Raw genomic sequence first — 7,356 nt, forward strand, 5'->3', positions numbered from 1 at the left:
CCCCCCCCGTTCCCCGCATCGGGCAGCCACCCATCTCTTCTCCCTGTCTGTGCATTCAGTATTTGTTTATTCCACGTGGAATGATCATGAGAGCATCTGGTATTTGTCTTTCTGTGTCTGAGTTACTTAGTAGAAGGCTCCCAAGGTCTATGTTTCTATGTGTGTTTATTGGGAATAATGCTGCAGTGACCATGGGAGTCCATCTGTCTTTTTGGGGTACTGTTTTTGTGCTCTCCAAATCAATACTCAGTAGAGCCATTACTGGGTCGTGTGGTAGTTGTATTTATTTTTCAGGAACCTCCATACCGTTTGTCACAGTGACCGCACCATTTCCATTCCCACCAACAGTGCACAGGTTCCCATTGTCTGCACACCCCCGACCACACCGGGTGTCTCTCTCTGGGACGATCGCTGTTGCAACAGATGTGAGGTGATAGCCAATTGTGGTTTTGACTTATGTCTCCCTGACGATGATTAGTGATGTTGAACAACTTTTTCTTTCTCTATTGGCCACCTGTGTACCATCTTTGGAAAGTATCTATGCACATATTCTCCCCATATTTTATACAGTTTGTGTGTGTGTTTTGATTTGTGAGTGTCTTGTGTATTTTGGATATTAGCCTCTTCTCACACATGCGATTTGCAGGTATTTTTTCTCATTGAGTCCTCTGCCTTTTTAAGGTTTTGATGGTTTCTTTGGTTGTGCGGAAGATTTCCGTTTGATGTTGTTCCACTTGTTTATTTTTGCATCTGTTGCCTTTGCATTTGGTGCTGATCCAAAGACTCTTTGCCAAGACCAAAGTTGAGAAATTTAGTACCTGTGTCTTCTTGGAGGTTTATGGATTCAGGTCCTATGTTCAAGTCATTCATCCATTAACAATTTGTGTGTGTGGTGTAAGAAAGTGATCCAGTTCCATTCTTCTGCATTTAGTGTCCAGTTTTCCTGTTACCATTCACTGAAGAGATGGTCCTTTCCCCATGGCATATCTTCTGATGCTGTTTCGTAAGTTAGGATCATCTAGGTGTGGGTTAGCTTCTGAGCTTTACTATTCTGTTCCACTGACTTGTGTGTGTGTGTGTGTGTGTGTGTGTGTGTGTGTGTGTGTGTGTTTATGCCAGTACCGTACTGCTTTGATGACTACAGCTTTGTAATCTAGCTTGAAATTTGGGAGTGTGGTGACCACAGCTTGCTTTCTCCAGATAGCTCTGGGTATTTGGGGTCTTTTGTGATTCCAGAGGAACTTTAGGCTGTCTTCTGTGTCTTTGAATAATGCCACTGGAATTCAGGTAGGGATTTCATCACATCTGTCCATTGATTGCTTTGGGTACGATGGACATGTTCACAGAATTAACTCTTCCAGTTAATGAGCATGGCGTACGCTTCCCTTTATTTGTGTCACCTTCCAAATCTTTGACCCATACATCCACCGCCCACACACGTTTTTCCTTTCTTTACTGCCATGTATTGAGTGTACCAAGTCTTTCTCATTTTTGGTTCCTTTTATGCCTAGATTTTTTTTTTTTCTCAATGCAGTTGTAAATGGCATTGCTTTCTTAATTTCTCTTTGCGAAAGTGTGTCATCAGTATCTAGAAATGCAACAAGTTGGGGCACCTGGGTGGCTCCATCGGTGAAGCGTCTGCCTTCAATTCAGGTCATGGTCCCAGAGTGCTGGGATTGAGCCCCGCACTGGGCTCCCTGCTTAGCAGGTAGTCTGCTTCTCCCTCTGCCTGCCACTCCCCCTGCTCCTGCTCTTTCTCTCTCTGTCCAATAAATCAATAAAATCTAAAATACATAAATAAATAAATGCAACAGGTCTCTGTATGTTGACTTTCTATCCTGCAGCTTTACTGAATTTGTTTATTCCAACAGGTTTTTGGTGGAATCTTGAGGGATTTCTATATCTAGCATCATGTCATTTGCAAATAGTGACAGTTTTCCTGTGTGGAGTTCCTGTCTTTATCTCTTTTTTTCAATGATGTGATGATAGTCACCCTACAGTACTTCATTAGTTTTTGATGTAGTGTTCCATGATTCATTGTTTGCATAGAACACCCAGTGCTCATCACCACACGTACCCTCCTTAATACCCATCACTGGGATAACCCGTCTCCCTCCCTCCCTCCCTTTGTGCAACCATCAGTTTGTTTCCCGGAGTCCATAGTCTCTCATGGTTCATCTGCCCCTCTGATTCCCCCCTTCCTTTTTCCCTTCTTTCTCCTCATGTCCTCCATGCTATTCCTTCCATTCCACATAGGAGTGAAACCATATGATCATTGTCTTTCTCTGATTGACTTATGTCACTTAGCATAATCCCCTCCTGGTCCATCCATGTCCATGCAAATGGTGGGTATTCATCCTTTCCGATGGCTGAGTAATATTCAATTGTACGTATGAACCACATCTTCTTTATCCACTCCTCCGTTGAAGGACATCTTGGCTCCTTCCAAGTTTGGCTGTTGTGGACATTGCTGCTGTGAACATGGGGATACAGGTGCCCCTTCTTTTCAGTACCTCTGGGTCAATGGGGTAAGTACCAAGTAGTGCAATTGCTGGGTCGTAGAGTCACTCTGTGTTTAACGTTTTGAGGAACCTCCATATTGTTTTCCAGAGTTGCATTCTCACCAACAGTGCAAGGGAGTTCCCCTTTCTCTACATCCTCACCAACATTTGTGGTTCCCTGCCTTGTTCATTTTAGCCATTCTTTTTTTTTTCTTTTCTTTTTTTTCAATATATTCTGCTTTATTATAAAGCCATCTCTGGAATATATTGTTTGTTTTTTATAATAATTTTTTATTATGTTATGTTAGTCACCATACAGTACATCCCAAGTTTTTGATGTAAAGTTCCATGATTCAGTACTTGCGTATAACACCCAGTGCACCATGCAATATGTGCCCTCCTTTTTAGCCATTCTGACTGGTGTCAGGTGGTGTCTCAATGTGGTTTTGATTTGTTTTTCCCTGATGGCAAGTGATGTGGAGCATGTTTTCACGTGTCTGTTGGCCATTTGTATGTCTTCTTGGGAGAAGTGTCTGTTCGTGTCTTCTGCCCATTTCTTGACCAGATTATTTGTGTTTTGGGTGTTGAGTTTGAGAAGTTCTTTATAGATCTTGGATACCAGCTGTTTCTCTGTAATGTTGTTTGCAAATATCTTCTTTGATTCTCTAGGTCGCCTTTTAGTATTGTCGATTGTTTCCTTTGCTGGGTGGAAACTTTTTATCTTGATGAAGTCCCAGGAGTTCATTTTTGCTTTTGTTTCCCTTGCCTTTAGAGACGTGTCTTGAAAGAAGTTGCTGTGTCCAAGGTGGAAGAGGTTGCTGCCTGTGTTCTTTTGATTTGGATGGGAGACAGGAATCCATTCTCTTTCGTTCCTGATTGTATTTGAGCCCTCTCTCTTTCTCGGTGAGTCTAGCTATGTTTTTGTTTATCTTTCCAAAAAAGGAAGCTCTTATTTTCATTGATTTTTTTTTGGTCCTTTTAGTCTCCATTGGATTTATTTCCATATTCCTTTTTGTTATTTCCTTATGTCTACTAATTGGGGGCTTTGCTTTTTTTCCCCTACTTCTTTACCATTTAAAATTAGGTTGTCTATGGAGAGCTTTCTTGTGGATTGAGGAAGACCTGAATTTCTGAGAACGTCCACCTTAGAGCCACTTTTGCTGCCTCCACTAAGTTTTTGTAGGTTCTCTTTTTCATTTGTGTCAAGGTACTTGTCAAATTTCTTTTGATTTCTTCTTTGTTGGTTGTTCAGTAGCGTGTTGTGAAATTGCCACCTATTTTTGACTGTCCCATTTTCTTCTTGAGATGGATTTCTAGTTTCATATCATTGTGGTTGGACGAGATTTGAAGCAGAAGGTGAAGGGAGCATTCAGATAAAAGGTTTGTTTCCTGGGTTTTTTTCTGAGGGTAGACCATGAGTTGCATGGGACAGAAGAAGGTTTTGTGAGATGGGGGGGTCAGCCCTTGTTAGAATCCCTGACTCCTACCATGTTGGCCATGTACCACCGTTCACAGTATAGTCCTGATGGACTTGTACTTCATTAGAAATATTTTCTAGGAGGTTCAGGGGCAGCCTTCTCTAAAAGAAAGGTGCCATGTGGCCTCATGGCATGACCCCAGGTCAGCAACCAGCAACCATGGCCTCCAGGGTATTGTCTTCCCTCCCATCTAGCTCTCCTCCTCTGTCCTGTGCAACCCGATGCCAGGGTAGCCTTCACGAGAGGCATTCCTGTCAGTTGCCTGATGGAACACTTCCACGGATCCCCTGTGAGGCGAGGACGACGCCCTGCCCCGGAGGGGGCTGCACATCCCATCAGGAGCCACATCTCCGTTTCCAGCCTTCTCAGAATAGACCTCTGAGAACCAAAACTAGGGTTAGGGGTTAGGCCTAGGAGAATGGGAGTTCCGATAGGCTGGCTGTGTGGCTAATTCCCCGAGGGGGGGTGTTGATGGCATGGGTTGGGGTGAGTGTCAAGCATTGGGTTTGTGGCCTGGGGACCAGTGAATGTGGGGATCGTGGGGTTTGACACAGGTAGGCATTCAGATTTCTCCTCCTCTGCATCCGTTCTGGAGTCCCAAATGATACGGTTTCCTTCTCTGTCAGCCTGAGTCCTTTGGTATTGGTAATGGATGCCCAGTCTCTGGATTTAACGGCCAGGCCTCTGGGAATGGAACCCTCGGAACCCACCTTGGGGTAAGGTTAGGGCCAAGGCCCATGGAAGATCTGATATGCCAGCTGGATACACACGAACCTGGATGCCTGAATCGAGGGCATGGCTTGGGGGTGAGCGTCAGGCTCACGGTTTTCTGCAAGTAGTGTGGCAAAAGCGGGGGTTCGCCGGGATCGGCTCAGGCGGGCATTCTGATTTCTCATGCTCCAGATTCTGTCTACAGCTCCCAAATGGCACGTTTCCTTCTGTGTCATGCTGATTCCCAGGTATGGCTCAGGTTTCCCCAAGCCCTCTGTCTTAGAGATAGGCCACTGGGAATGACCTCTGAGAACCCCACCTAGCATTTGGGTTAGGGCTAGGAGCATGGGAGGTCCGATCTACCGGCTTTGTGCTGATCATCCCGGGGGCCTGATTTGAGTCGGTGGGTTGTGGTGAATGTCAGCTTAGGATTTTTGTTCAAGGGTCCCCTGAATGTGGGAGTTGTCTGGGATCGACTCAGTGGGACATGCAGATTTCTCCTGCTCCGAATAGTTTCTGGAGTCCCAAATGGCCCAGTGTCATTCTGTGTGGCATGCCGAGGGATCAGCTATGGCTCAGGGTTCCCCAATCCCTATGTCTTTGGATCCAGGCCTCTGGGGGTGGACCTCTGAAACCCAAACTGTGGTTAGTGTCAGTGCCTAGGAGAATGGAAATTCTGATAGACCATTCTGTGGGCAGTCTGGGGCTAAGTGGAGAGAATGGGTTGGGGTGAGTGTGGGTCTCAGGATTTTGGCCCAAGTGTCCCATGAATGTGGGAATTCGCTGGGGTTGCTCAGTTGGACATACAGATTTCTCCAGCCCCTGATACCTTCTGGAGTCACAGGTGGTACACTTTCTTTTTTTTTTCTTTTTTCTTTAAATTTTTTATTATGTCATGTTAATCACCATACAGTACATTCTTAGTTTTTGATGTAGCGGTCCATGATGGCCTGGACGGCAGGGGGCCTAAAGAGCCTAATTAGCAGCACCTGGGGCGCCCGGGGGCGAGTCACGTGCCTCCCCCGGGGCAGGTCATTTGACCGCCCCACCGGAAGCGCCCTAGCCTGCTCCGTTTAGGCCTATGAGGGCTAATGAGCCTAATTAGTAGCACCTGGGGCGGCCGGGGATTCTCATCTCTCTCCCCCAGTGCAATAGCTTTGCATAAATTCTTTCTTACTGGTTTTACTGGTGAAATTTTTTTGTTTGACACTTCCACTGTCTCTAACTAAAATCTACACTCAAATCCTAGTAGAATGCTATACAGCCAAACTTGACTATTGAATATGCAAAAAGGGCCCTTGAGGATTATATATTTTTATTTTATATATATATATATATTTATTTTTTTAATAATAATTTTTAGTTATGTTATGTTAGTTACCATGCAGTACATCCTTAGTTTTTGATGTAGTGTTCATGATTCATTATTTGCATATAACACCCAGTGCTCCATGCAATATGTGCCCTCCTTAATACCCATCACCTGCTGATCCCAATCCCTCACCCCCCACCCCTCTGAAGCCCTCCATTTGTTTCCCAGAGTTCATAGTCTCTCATGGTTCATTCCCCGTTCTGTTTACCCCCCCTTCATTCTTCCCTTCCTTCTACCGATCTCCCTGCTATTTCTTATGTTCCATAAATGAGTGAAACCATATGATAATTGTCTTTCTCTGCTTGACTTATTTCACTTAGCATAATCTCCTCCAGTCCTGTCCATGTTGCAGCAAATGTTGAGAACTCGTTCCTTTTGATAGCTGAGTAATATTCCATTGTATATATGGACCACAGCTTCTTAATCCAGAAATCTGTTGAAGGGCATCTCAGCTCCTTCCACGATCTACCTATTGTGGACAAAGCTGCTATGAACATTGGGGTGCATATGGCCCTTCTCTTCACTATGTCTGTATCTTTGGGGTAAATACCCAGTAGTGCAATGGCTGGGTCATAGGGTAGCTCAATTTTTAACTTTTTAAGGGACCTCCACACTGTTTTCCACAGTGACTATACCAACTTGCATTTCCACCAAGAGTGTAAGAGGGATCCCCTTTCTCCACATCCTCCACATCCTCTGCAACATTTGTTGTTTCTTGCCTTGTCAATTTGTGTCATTTTAACTGGCGTAAGGTGGTATCTCAGTGTGGTTTTTTTTTATAATAATATTTTTTATTATATTATGTTAGTCACCATACAGTACATCCCTGGTTTTTGATGTAAAGTTCTATGATTCATTAGTTGCATATAACATCCAGTGCACCATGCAATACGTGCCCTCCTTACTACCCATCACCACCCTAGCCCATTCCCCCCCCAAGCCCTCAGTTTGTTTCTCAGAGTCCATAGTCTCTCATGCTTCATTCTCCCTTCTGATTACCCCCTCTTTCTTTATCCCTTTCTTCTCCTACCGATCTTCCTAGTTCTTATGTTCCATAGATGAGAGAAACCATATGATAATTGTCTTTCTCTGTTTGACTTATTTCACTTAGCATAATCTCCTCCAGTCCTGTCCATGTTGCAGCAAATGTTGAGAACTCGTTCCTTTTGATAGCTGAGTAATATTCCATTGTATATATGGACCACAGCTTCTTAATCCAGAAATCTGTTGAAGGGCATCTCAGCTCCTTCCACGATCTACCTATTGTGGACAATGCTGCTATGAACATTGGGGT

General features: G+C 44.3%; 1 long non-coding RNA gene across 4 annotated transcripts in view; it reads right to left on the reverse strand.

Moving 5' to 3' along the window:
• The window catches only part of LOC121105649, a 101,103-nt gene that overhangs the window by 29,129 nt on the left and 64,618 nt on the right, over positions 1–7,356 (reverse strand). The window lies entirely within an intron of this gene.

Source organism: Ursus maritimus, unplaced genomic scaffold, assembly GCF_017311325.1.
Source record: "Ursus maritimus isolate PB19 unplaced genomic scaffold, ASM1731132v1 scaffold_28, whole genome shotgun sequence".
Classification (NCBI taxonomy): domain Eukaryota; kingdom Metazoa; phylum Chordata; class Mammalia; order Carnivora; family Ursidae; genus Ursus; species Ursus maritimus.